This window comes from Marmota marmota, unplaced genomic scaffold, assembly GCF_001458135.2.
Source record: "Marmota marmota marmota unplaced genomic scaffold, marMar, whole genome shotgun sequence".
Classification (NCBI taxonomy): Eukaryota; Metazoa; Chordata; class Mammalia; order Rodentia; family Sciuridae; genus Marmota; species Marmota marmota.
The window spans coordinates 14,648,002-14,661,118 of NW_025999990.1; the positions used below are offsets into that span (position 1 = coordinate 14,648,002).

The following is a 13,117-nucleotide window of genomic DNA, read 5'->3' on the forward strand; positions in this document are numbered from 1 at the left end:
GGTGGTCTCTGTGCAATTACTCAACTCTGCCATCAAAATGCAAAAACAGCCCATTCAAAATAGTCAGTTCAGAATAAATGGGTGTGACAGTGTTCCAATTAAAGTTTATTAAAAAAAAAAACTGGGTAGGATTTGACCTGTAGTGTATATTTTGCTGAGCTCTGGTTACATTTATGCCAAATATTGATCTCCTTGCTGCCATTCCAGCTCAAAATGATATTGAAAAAGACCAAATAAGTTTCAGGCCAGATTCAAAAATTTGTATTTTCCACCAAACTCAAACTTGAAGGCATGAACGTCTGCTTTGTTTCCATGATGTGGAAACTATTCTTTGTACCAGTTGTCATGATAGACTGGGGTATTCAGGATATTAAGGTGATTCACAGTTTATTTCACTGAACTGATCTGTCAAGCAGTCATAATAGTGTGCTCTTGCCAAGACATAACCTTTATGTGACTTAGATTGGTACCTGGAGGAGTTATCCAGTCTATCCAAAAGTAAGTTTACCTGTAGCCTACATTTCTCTCCAAGCCTAATATGAGAACATCTAATTAAATCATATTCTGAATGAGGGCACAGCTTGCCTTAGAATTAATTTAACCAAATAATTAGGAAACTTCTGAAGTTGTTTCAAAGACTGGTAACAGGGAGTCATTTGAAAATTGCCCAAGCGTTCCTATTCCAGGAGACACAGGTCATCTATTTTTGGCTTGGAAATCACATGGTGATGGGTGTGTGTCCTGAAGTCTCAAGGAGAGGAATAAATTATATGCAGAGAAACTTTTTTTTTTAACAAAAACTCAGAAGTGCAAAATCTTTCATGGAGCAATAACTGAGATGAAGCAGACTATAACCATTCTGATGGAGCAGTTTCCACTTTTGATATGGAACATGCAATGACTTTATTTTCCACTATTGGATTGTGTCTTGAGTTTTTATTTACTGCAGGGTAGCTACTCCCTTGATGACATTTTGAGTTGATTTCTTCATCTTGCAGTTACTTTGGAAATTAAAACAATCTCATTTTGGTTCCTAAAACTTTCCTGATCCTTGTAGTGCCTCAACCACATTCCTCTCGGGCCTTCCCTACTTCCTACCACCTCTTTCTAAACCCAGCAACGACTGGACAACTGCGGGGAGGTAGGAGTACACTCCGTCTTTTCCCAGCTGCCCTGTGGTGTCGGGGTGTCAAGGTGATGAAAGGACCCACCATCTGAAGAATCTGCAGGTAGAGAATCGAGTGTCCTTGGCATGGTGTCTGCAATTACTGTTCCACTATGTGAACAGTTTATGACGGAGGTGGCAAGTTTCATCCCCTATCTGTTGTCTATGGCTTCAGCTCATCCATCTGCCCTCCCATGGATTCCCTCAGAAGAAAGGCAAGCATCTGAATGGCAGCTCTCTTGGTGGATAGTCTTTCTTGAGAATTCTCAAGGCAGCCTCCTTTGGGAAGGTCCCTTTATGACTAAAGTGTGACCTCTTTCCTAACTCGCAGTTCCCATTGTGGACAATCCACACTGTGACCTATTGCTGCTGACTACTTGCTAGCAGGAAGGTCTGGCTTTGTGGACATGTGACCAGTGTGGTTATATGGGGCCTGAACTCACAAGGCACCAAGAGTAGGGTTTAATGCTCTCAGGGTACCGTGTTAAAATTCTTTATAATTTTACCTTTGAAATTGGGTTTTGGGAATGAAGCCTAATGGGGAAATTGAACATGTGCTAGGGGCTCAGAGCCTTGAACCCTTCACAAACCCACATCTTGCAGCCTCTTCAGTTCCATGGGGTGGATCCTTCACCGCCCTTCCTTACCCCTTCATATCCTGGGCCCATCTGGCCTTCTCATCCTGACCTTGCCCTGTTACTAGTGCTGCCTTCTGCCTGGGGTGGTGACTGTATGTGGGTTGGGGTGTGGGTGGGGGACTGTGGAGGTGAGTCTGGAGAGGCTCAGGTTGGGGACATGGCCTACTGAGTTCTGAGGCAGAACAAGCAGACATTTATCCCTGCTTTTGACTGGCAGGGCTATGGCACTTTTACTGGGTGACTTAGCACTTAGTGGATGCCTCTTTCCCTCTAATCTAAGTGCATCCTGGCAAGAAATGGAACTTGTCCTTCTACAATGTGATGGGCTGATAGACCCATGAAAAGGGGAGACTGAATTCCTGCTGCAGCCTAGGGTCCCACACTTTGATTTTTGCATTAGGACCCACAAATGACATAGCCAGAGCTGCCAGTAGGTGGTCCTTGTGGGGGATGTTGGCCAAATAGCTTAAGCTATTGTAGTGACCACTTCATCCATAACAAGGTGCATGCCTTGATAGTAAAATCAGTGGAACTGAAGTTGTCCCTTGTCATTTCCTTTCCTTGACCTACCCTCTCTCTCCTGAACCCTTATCCCTGCTCTACCTGAATAACTTGCCAACTCCAACTAACCACAAGCTCTACTTTAGTGTTGCGATGTTTAGGAGACCCTACCCCATCTTGTAAGAGGTGACTGGAGGCATTCACAAACCCATTCACCTTAGGTGGGAAGTGGGTCACCTTATACCATGCTAAATTGTCTTCCAAGGCCACCTCTTCCCTCCTGGTCCTCTTTCACTTCTTAGTGACAAAGGCTGGAAAACCATGTCTGTGTGTCTGGATTTGGTCAGATACCTCACATTAAGTGTCGTGTCCACACCCCTCCCCCACCCCACCCCGCTCACTTTTCGAAGCTCAACCCTGGAGAGTCTTGAGATTTTTGATCTCAGCAGGCACTGGATCTGCTTTAATCTCTGCTCTATTCATTCAGCTTCTGGGGCAAAAAAACCTCTCCTTTGGGCCTTTTCCTATTTTGTTAATAAGCAGTCTCAGGACCCTTCGGTGTTGCATGAATTCACAGTCGGCTCAAGCTGACGGGCTGTTCTGATCAAATGATAGCCTCGCCAAACAACTGAATTTCCGTGGTGTGTCTACTCTGGTATTCAGCTTCACCGGCCTTGAGCAGCCGGGGGAGCATTTTACTCCCCTGGGTAGTACCCGGCTTAACTTTTCTACACGGTCTCTTAACATTTTTATATATTGAAAACAGTCACAATGATCATTCTGAGTTTCATTAACTTCAACTGATCCTTAGCTTTCTTGTGGGCAAGATGAAAAACCCCAAATTGGCTCTATTCACTTTACATGGCATTTGTGAGAATTCAATGGGATGATGATTGGAAAGCTTCTCAAATCTCGAGCTCTATAAATTTGAGATAATCATAATCTGAATCAAACTAAATATAAGCCCTCGGCACCCACACACTTCCTCCGGCAACAGTGATTAATGATGAGAGGAAACACCCCCACCCGGGCTCAAGGTTATAAAGTGAGGTTTGATTGACAGGAGCATTTCCTGGTAGATGCTCTCACTTGGGTGGGAGGAGCTGGGGTGAACAAGACTCGGGATGCAGGGATCACTGTGGTGAGATGAGGTCAACCCATGAATCTGAGGTCAGGGTGTTGAGAAAACAGCACAGGGTGTCTTCTTAGTCTAAGAATCTTGACATGATTTAAATTTGCACTTTTGACATCCATCTGCATTTCTATTGGCAAATATTTTGCTGCTTTTATCCTCACTTGTTGGCTGTCTAAGGAGTTCATTCATTCTCCTTTTCCAGTAATTATTCTCGTTTTATCTTTCCTACTTAAAAAAAAAACAAAAACAAAAAACAAAAAACCCACCTCCCACCAAGTGTGCTTGTGTTTCTGGATTTGTGATGTCCTGCAGACGGGATGACGGCCGTGCCTGCGGTGTTTAGAGTCTGAGATGGCATATGATGACAACATCCAGTGACTTTTGGGGACCTTACTTCTCTGCTGTTGTTTACCAGCTACAAATTCCATCTGGTCTTGCTGACAGGGACCTTGACACCATCTGCAAAACTTGTAATAAAGCAATTTGGGTCTGAAGAAAAGGAAAATAGCAAGTTGAATCCCATTTGGGAAATGTCACATTTGGTGCTTCAGAAGGAAGAATAGGAGGCGGGGGCGCGTGCTGCCGCATGTTCCTGTTGGGTGGACTTCCTGAGGGCACACCTGTGAAGGCAGAGACTTTGACAATTCTGACTCCTTGATCAGATAAGCTCAGACTGTAGTTCAGGAAGTTCACAATCATGGAAGTTCTTCAGTACGAATCTTGATGATGAGCTGACATTGAGGTTGTGTTTATGCAGACTAAGTCCACCTTGCACCCTAGAACAGTGGGTGCCAATGTGTTTTCCTTGTGTCTGAGGCATTTAAAAATTAGTCATATACTTTTCCTGTTACCCAGAGTTCACTTATGCATTACACAATCCTCTACAAATACCTATAATCTCACCCCACAACAAAGGATAATAGTATTAGCTAAAGTTTATATTCAGTGTTAAATACCTCGCACTGGTCTGAACCCTATAAAGATGGTAATTTAATTCCCACAACAACCCCAGAGGATAAATGTTACTGTTATCCTAATTCTACAGATGAGGAAACCAAAGCACAGAGAGGGGAAGTAACTTGTCAAGGGTCCCCAGACAGAAAGTGGTAGACCAAGGGCTTGAATTTAGGCCATTGTGTTTCAGTCAACAAAGTCGGCACTAGTTGTTACACTACAGGAGATTGCTGCTATTTTTAGATGTCAGTTAGGACTATGTCCTGGAGTTTTTTCATTTGCTACTCATTTCTGTTCTCCCTTCTTTCCTGAATTGGCTCATAGAGGCTTACCCTTCATGGCTGTATCCCTGGCTTGTTATCCTCTGTTTCATTCAGCTTTTTCACTGCTGTGATTAAAAGACCCAACCAGAACAACTGTAGAGTAGGCAAAGTTTGAGGGCTCACGGTTTCTTAGTCCATAGAAGGCCAGCTCCATTCCTTGGAGCCCGAGGGTGAGGCAGGACATCATGGCAGAAGAGTGTGGCAGAGGGAAGCAGCTCACATAATGATCAGAAAGTAGAGAGGGGTCTCCACTTGCCAGATACAAATATGTATCCCAAAGCCATGCCCCCAGTGAACCACTTCCTCTAGCTATACCCCACCTGCCTCTAGTTACCACCCAGTTAATCCCATCAGAAATTAATTTTTTCAGATTGTGCTAAGGCTATAATCCAATCATTTCTCCTCCAAACCTTCTTGCATTCTCACATGTGAGCTTTTGGGGGACACCTCACATCCAAGCCATAACAGCCTCTAATTTCCAGGTGGGTGTGACCAATGGACAGCACCAGGAAGAGATGACAGGCTGGGCCTATATTGAGTGGGCTCACTGCTGTCATAAGCAGTGACCTTGTTAGGTGGGCCCGAGTCTGTTCAGGTCGGGTAAGAGGATCATCTACACCTTCCTTCAGGTGGAGGGAAGTCACGCCTGCAGTCTGCAAGCCCTGGCACTTCATCGTTGGGCATTCTGTCAACTCTGCCCACACTTTGCAGATAGTGTTCAGTTCTGGTGAAGGGACTAAGTATATTATCTGTTTCTGTGGAAATTCTGACAGATGCAGAGTTTTGAGAGTTTGCCTATTGACTTGAGTTCCCAGTATTTTAAAACTATTTTATATTTTTAGAATTATTTAGTAAGAGCTAAATGGGAAAAACATTAAAACCTAAAGTATGGTCAGGAAGAACCTACTAACTTGACTTTGAGGCAACAATAATTATGTCATATAAAGTCTTATTTCTTAATGCTTTTAGGTGTGTATATTAATAACAATTGCAGTTACATTTGCAGATAATGTTATGTGTACTCCCATGAACACTTTATATAAATTATTTAATCAGCATTCTGAGGAGGTAGAAATCCTTATTATGCTGTAGATGAAGCAACAGAAATTGAAAGATTAAACAATCTGGGGCGGCACAGTTAATAACTTTTCATATAGCATTTACATGCAAGCAGCTGACTCCAGAATCCATGCTTTTAAACAATATATTTATGCATTTGGCATCTGTTTTTTGCCTTTAAAGCAACTTCCAAAGTAGGCCAGGTAGGTATAACTTTTTTCCTTTATTACAGTTGAGTACACTGAAGCACAGTGGGTTGAAGTGCCTTCTCCTAAGATCAAAGTGCTAATTAGTCTGGCAATTAATGGAAAAGCTTGAGGAAATCACGTAGGCTTGAAGGTGGCTTTGGTTTGTGCAAAGAGCAATGGGTAGGGTTTATATCCTGAGACTTCCTAGATACTTAACTTGGGAACATTCAGTCTCTGAATTTCCTTTCTTCGCGTGTATGATGGAGAAGTGGTTTTCGCTTTACAGAGAATGTGAGGAGGATATAAAGTAACTGCACAAAAATACTCATCACAGTAGTTATTGTATTTTAAAAAATATTCATCTACCATCAAAGGGCAGAGATGTAGTTTAGGGACAGTTGTGGAGGCAAAGGTCCTTATGTTCCAAAAACCTACCTAATATGAGGAACGACTACCAGAAATGCACAACTTCCAGTGAATTCCACATGAGTAGGTGAAACTCTACCTCTAAATGTGTATTGAATGCCTGCTGTATGATAATGAAGAATTTTATATAAGCATGAGTGCTATATTTTTGTGACGTACTTTATTGAGTAATTCTATCAATAGGTAGCCAGATATTTAATAGTTTATTAAGTACCTTTATGTAAGGACCATGATTTTTTTCCTAACAGAATAACTATATCTGTTATGGTGAGGACTTGATATATGGTATATTAATCTCTCTTTGCAAATGGTTTAGGGTATATTTTCAAGTGAATCTGAAATGTGAGGTCTTTTAAAACCAACCCACAGGAAGTAATTTGTCACCCCTCTGAACTGGCAGAACTTATTGTCTGTAGCACCTCTGAGTGTAATATTTCTGGTTTGAACATCATTATTTGTATACCTTTTTCTCTCTAAATTGAGAGATTATTTTTAAGAAGCACTATGTCCTGGGCTACTGTACTTAACTATTAGAAATGAATTAAATCATTCTGATCCAAGTTATGCCTTGGGGTTTCTGCTGTTCTTTCCAACATCGAACATCTTCTGTGTGTTAAGTACTCACCTGAGCAATAGGGACACAGATATGGTCCTTGTGACTATTAACTGATGTACAGATGTTAATAATTATGCGATCCACTGAGGCCTACAAGAAGCTGTGTGCAAGTCAGTGACATATATCAACAGTAATAATGAAAGCCAATGTGGTATTCAGAAAATATATGAAGCACTTAGATCATGTAGTGATCTTAATATGTTATTTTCCTTGCTGAGTACTATCGTCAGTGACGATAGTAAAACATAGTAATGAAGTGGAGGAATTTGGTTACTGGGATTTCCCAGTCAACGATGTTTTAGTCCATGTGGCATCTGTAGTTGTGAAAACGCAACGTGAATGTTGTTCAGTGAGCATATTCCATCTCCACAAGATGGGAGTGTGTCCCTGGAAAAGCAGAGCTTTCAAGCCAAGCGTTAATTCAATTTGAATTCACTACACTCTCTCAATGGTGACATTTGCCTCACTTTTTAGGGAAGAAAATGTCTGGAACATATTAGTCACTCAATACATACTGGTTGAATAAATGTCAAATGGAAAAGTTAGTTTTTCATGTTTCAGTTGAAAATGAGAGATTCCCCAGAAGTTCACTTGGAAGACATCAACTGAAATTTTGAAAATAGGATTTAGCACATTTTTGCATTTATTTTCAGAAAAATGGGGTGGGAGGGAAGGCAGGTGGCTAAGTAAACAATTTCACCAGATTTTGTGAATATAAAATAAGGATATGGCTTGCAATTGCCTTTGCTTGACTGTACTCAGATTTCTCTAAAGTAAAGAATATGGACTTATTGTAAAAATAGACTATTTCTCTTTTTCATCTATCTATTGTGAGTGCTCTTAAGCTCCAATGCCAGGTACAGCCCAACCAGCTACCAGTATCTGCAAATTCTTTTGCTATGCATTTACAACCTTATTTCTTTTTATAGTTAGAAACTGAATATACAGTGGACAATGGTCAGATCATCACGAACCCACCCCATTATTTATATCCACCAGCTTGGGAAACCCAACTACCTTCTATTGCAGACTCGTAGGAAGTCATATACCATCTTTATAAATGGGTCTAAGAAGCCAAGCAAATAACCTCTGTAACAATCAACCCAAGACAGCCAACACTTGATTACTCACATCTATCTTAATTTCTGTCCCTGTTTCCAATTTAGGAGCAAGCATAGGGAGCCAGTTGTTTTTGTACCCCTAACCAATCACATGGAAATACCCACTGAGAGCCTGCCTCCAGGTACCATGTTGACGGGCCCCAGTCAGGACATACCTGAAGTTTTCCCTTTTCCCACTGTGATGGGGCTTGAATGCATCCCCCCCCACCAATGCATGTGTTGGAAACTTAATACCCCAATTCATTAACTATAGTGGGAAGTGGGGTTTGAGGATTAATCAAGATTAGAAAAACTGAAGGTGGGGCCTCTTGATAGCATTAGTGGCTTTATAAGAAAAGGGCACACTTGCTCTATCTTGCCGTGTGATTCCCTCTGCCATATTAGGATGCAGAAAGAAGGCCCTTAATCAGTGCTGAGCAGAGGCCTGTACAATGCTCCTGGACCTCTCGACCTCCAGAACTGTGAGCCAACTAAATTTTTTAAGATACATTACCATATCTTTATTATTCTATTATAGCAGCAGGAAGCGGATTAAGACAAACTACAAAGCTTTCTTCCCAGTCTGCCTGCCTTTGAGTCTCTGCCAAATGCAAGTGATGCTTCTCACCAGAGCAAGCTCAGAACATAGCTTTTCCTTGTTCTTACTTACTTGGTCTTTATTTCTACAACTGATGTAGATCCTGTCATTTAACATGGATTTGGGTATCTCCCGTTGAGAGGCCTACACCGGTGATGCTTGTGTTGTCCTGGAGGGCAAAAGAATAAATCCGGTTATAAAATAATATTAGGAAGTCTATAGGTTCTGAAGAAAAGGATCTGGGTCAAAGGATAGAGTAATAGAATCTTCTATTTAAATAAGGTAGACATGAAAATTCTGAGGTGTGACCCTTGAGCAGCACTACAGATAAATGGAGGGAATGAGTCACATGGCTAAACAGAAGGAGGGAGACCTATAGGCCAAGGGTGTGGCAAGTGCAAAGACCCTGCCTTGGGAGTGAGTTTGTTCTGTTCTCAGAAAAGCAAGAAGTCGGAGGTAGTGAAATAGTGAGCTTTGGTGGCTTACAGTAAGGTGTACAGTTTACTTCATGACCCAGCATATGATGCAGATACTGCTATGGTTCCAATTGTGTCATTCCAAAAAGGTGAGCTGAAGTGTAACTTGTAGCACCTGAAAACTAGGGAATGATGCCTGTAGGGATACAGGAAGTAGGATGAGGTGACTTTTGGAGATGAATACTGCTCTATGGGCACAAAGCCTTGCTATGTCCAGTGAGTCTTTGTCCCAGGAAAAGTGACTAAGAAGACATGGCCTTTGCTGGGATACAGCTTGTGGACAGGGTATCACAGTGACTGGATTTAAGTCTCCTCTGCCCATTTTTGGCTCAGGGCTTTTTGCATTATACACATGGTACAACCATTATACACCCCTCAGAAGTTTCACAAGCTTTCTAACTAAACAGAAATTTTAATAGTATTTTTTTGTATGTGACAGAAATGTTATTCCTTAATATCTGATTTTCCGTTTGTTGACAGCCTCAGATTGTTGGCTAGACAGATACTCAGAATGATGTGACATAGAATATTGTGTGATATCTTTGAAGACATTTCTTAAAGAATAGTGTTCAATTTTTAGATATACATAACAGTGTATTTTGACATATTTCACATACATGGAGTGTAACTCCCCATTTTTGTGGTTGTACATGATGGAGTTTATTGATGTACTCCTATATGAACATAGGGAAGCTATGTCCAATTCATTTACTGTTTTCCCTTCATTCCCCTTTATCTAATCCAATAAACTTCTATTCTTCCTTCCCTCCCCTTATTATGGGTTAGCATTCATATATCAGAGAGAACTCTATTCAGCCTTTGGTTTTTTGGGATTGGCTTATTTTGCTTAGCATGATAGTCTCCAGCTCCATTCATTTACCAGCAAATGCCATAATTTCATTCTTTATGACTGAGTAATATTCCATTGTGTGTATACAGCACATTTTCTTTATCCATTCATCTGTTGAAGGGTACCCAAGTTGGTTTCATAACTTGGCTATTGTAAATTGGGCTGCTATAAACATTGATGTGGCTCATTCACTATAGTATGTTGATTTTAAGTCTTTTGGGTATATGCTGAGGAGTGGGATAACTGGTCAAATTGTGGTTCCATTCTGTTTTCTGAGAGATCTCCATACTTCCTTCCATAGAGGTTGCACCAATTTGCAGTCCTCCCAGTAATGTATGAGTGAACCTTTTCCCCCACATCCTCGCCAACATTTATTGTTACTTGTATTCTTGATACTTGCCATTCTGACTGGAGTTAGAAGGAATCCCAGGGTAGTTCTAATTTGCATTTCTCTAATTGCTAGAGATGTTGAACATTTTTTTCATATACTTGTTGACCCATCGTATTTCTTCTGTGAAGTGCCTGTTCAGTTCCTTTGACCATTTATTGATTGGGTTATTTTTTTTCGGTGTTTGATATATATAATTCTTCATATATCCTAGAGATTAATGCTCTGAGGTTCAGGTTGCAAAGATTTTCTCCCATTCTCTAGGCTCTTTTCACATTTTTGATAGTTTACTTTGTGAGGAAGCTTTTCAGTTTGATTCCATCCCATGTATTGATTCTTGATTTTACTTCTTGTGCTTTAGGAGTCTTATTCTTTCTTCCCCCTTTTCCTTTGGTTCATATTATGGTTGAGATATGAGGCGTCCCCCAAATGCTCATGTGTGAAACAATGCAAGAGTTTTCAGAGGTGAAATGTAGAGTATGAGAGTTATAACCTAATCAGTGATTAATCCCCTGACAGATTCCCTGGGTGGTCTCTGTAGGCAGGTAGGGTGTGCCTGGATGACTTTGGAGTTTGTTTGGTCCTTGGTGAGCAGGGGTCTCTGTGCTTCCTGGCGGTCATGTCTGGAGTAGCTTTCCTCTGCCACTCCCTTCTGCATGATATTCCGCCTCACCTGGGGCCCAGAACAATGATGTTGGCAGATCATGAACTGAACCTCTGAAATGGTGAACCACAATAAACTTTTCTTCCTCCAAGATGTTCTTAAAAGCTTTTTTGGTTACAACAACACAAAGCTGACTAAAGACATGTTCTTCCTGCAACATTGATATGAGGTCAAATCACTATCTTAGACTATGGCTTTTATTCTCATTGTCTAAGTATAAGCAGCAGAAAACTAGAAGCTTTCTGGTAATTGATGACGTTAAACCATAAAAATGGGGGACGCCTCATATCTCAACCATAAAACCATAAAATTTGGGGTTTCCAAAATTTTATGCAAGAGACCAGGTTCTTTTCTGTTTGAATTCTTTTATTTTGTAGTAACATTTACATAATTTATATTTTTCAAAATGAACCTGATCACGTTTCCTATCGTAAGAACTGATTTTTCTTACATCACAGTGTTTCTGTGACATGGCCAAAGGTGATCGTAATCTTGTTGTGATAGGTGTTTGTCAGGCAGAGACTTGTTGCCTGTTCACTCTGTTGTTGGCTCCTCTGGTTACTTGGATCAACTCGGAAGCAATCCGTGGGAACTGATTATTACAACTTTAAAGTTACAAAGTCAACTCCTTTATGGTTTAGTATTAGCATGTCCTCTCCTGTTCACCCATTCACTTATTCATGTATTTGTTCACTCATTTTCAATAAACATTTCAAAGAAAAAGATGAAACCTAATTCTAAAAGCTAATCTCTTGTATAAGATATTTTATTAAACTAGGCTTTTATATCATACAAATTTTGTTTCAGTTCATATCTTTCCTCCAGTTATCTTTTCCCAAGTATTTATGAAGTCAACTTAGAAATGCACATTTTATCTAGTGGTATTTGCAACCAGTTGAGGCATCTGTCTTTTTATCTGTCCTTCTCTAGTCTTGTGTAGCTCTGAGGTCTCCAACCTCTATCAAAACTGACATGGAAACCATTGTGGGTTTTGGGGAGCAGATGCTTTCAGAGTAGAAGGGAAAATGCCATGGGAAGAAGTAATAGTGTGAATAAAGGAACCCATTGCAAGTCCAACTTTTTCTTTCTGTTGAAAAAAAGTATATTTAGAATTAGCCAGCTGGAATGTGTTTATTGGCAATGTCCAAAGTATCATAATTAGGAGATAGGTGAACATCTGCCTTTTCTCCATCAGGCCTGGTCAGGGTGTTGACTTTGGCCACATCCACGTCATAGATCTTCTTCACAGCCTGTCTGATCTGGTGTTTGCTGGCCTTGATGTGCACAATGAACACAAGTGTGTTACTGTCTTTAATACTCGTCATGGCTGGCTCAGTGGTCGGGGGGACTTGATGATGGCATAGTGGTCAAGCTTGTTTCTTGTGAGGCAGCTCCTCTGAGGATATTTGGGCTGCCTCCGGAGCTGCAATGTCTTGAACTGCAGGAAGGACCTTCTTTTTGTATCTGGGGATGACTTTCAACACTGCCTTCTTGGCCTTCATATCTTTTGCTCTGGCTTTGGGTTAGGGAGAGACGGGAGCTTCCCTCTGGTTTTGGTACCATCTTAGTGAAAGGGGCATGTCTACTTACCCTCCTCTCTCCAAAGCAATCACCACCATCTTGGCTGGCTTAATGTGCCAGCTTTCTTCTTTATTTCCCTTTTGCTCTTCATCAGTCCAGTTAATGTTAAAACAAAATTAGGGATCCTGTATGTCCTCTGTAGTATTTATTGATTGAATTGATAAGAACTTGATCAAACAATTAGTTTTGACTCAAATTGAAAATGTGAGAAAGGATCATGACTAAGTTCTTGGTGCTGGGACTTCTGAGACTGACCCTGGAGGGATCTAGAAACTCGGCTCTAATTTCTAACACATACATGACTGTGGCTTAAATCGGTAGTTTGTGTCATACACATACGATGGCACCACCTCCAAGTAGGAGCCATTTGTATCCTAGATGTTGATGCATAATAAGGAGAATTTCCTGGTAGATGTTCTAGCAAAATTAATTCATTACCATGTTTTTAGAAAAGG

At 40.9% G+C, this 13,117-nt stretch overlaps 1 pseudogene; it reads right to left on the reverse strand.

Annotated features, from left to right (window-relative positions):
• Positions 1-12,148: 12,148 nt before the first annotated feature.
• LOC107139315 lies at positions 12,149-12,661 on the reverse strand (annotated as a pseudogene).
• Positions 12,662-13,117: the final 456 nt, after the last annotated feature.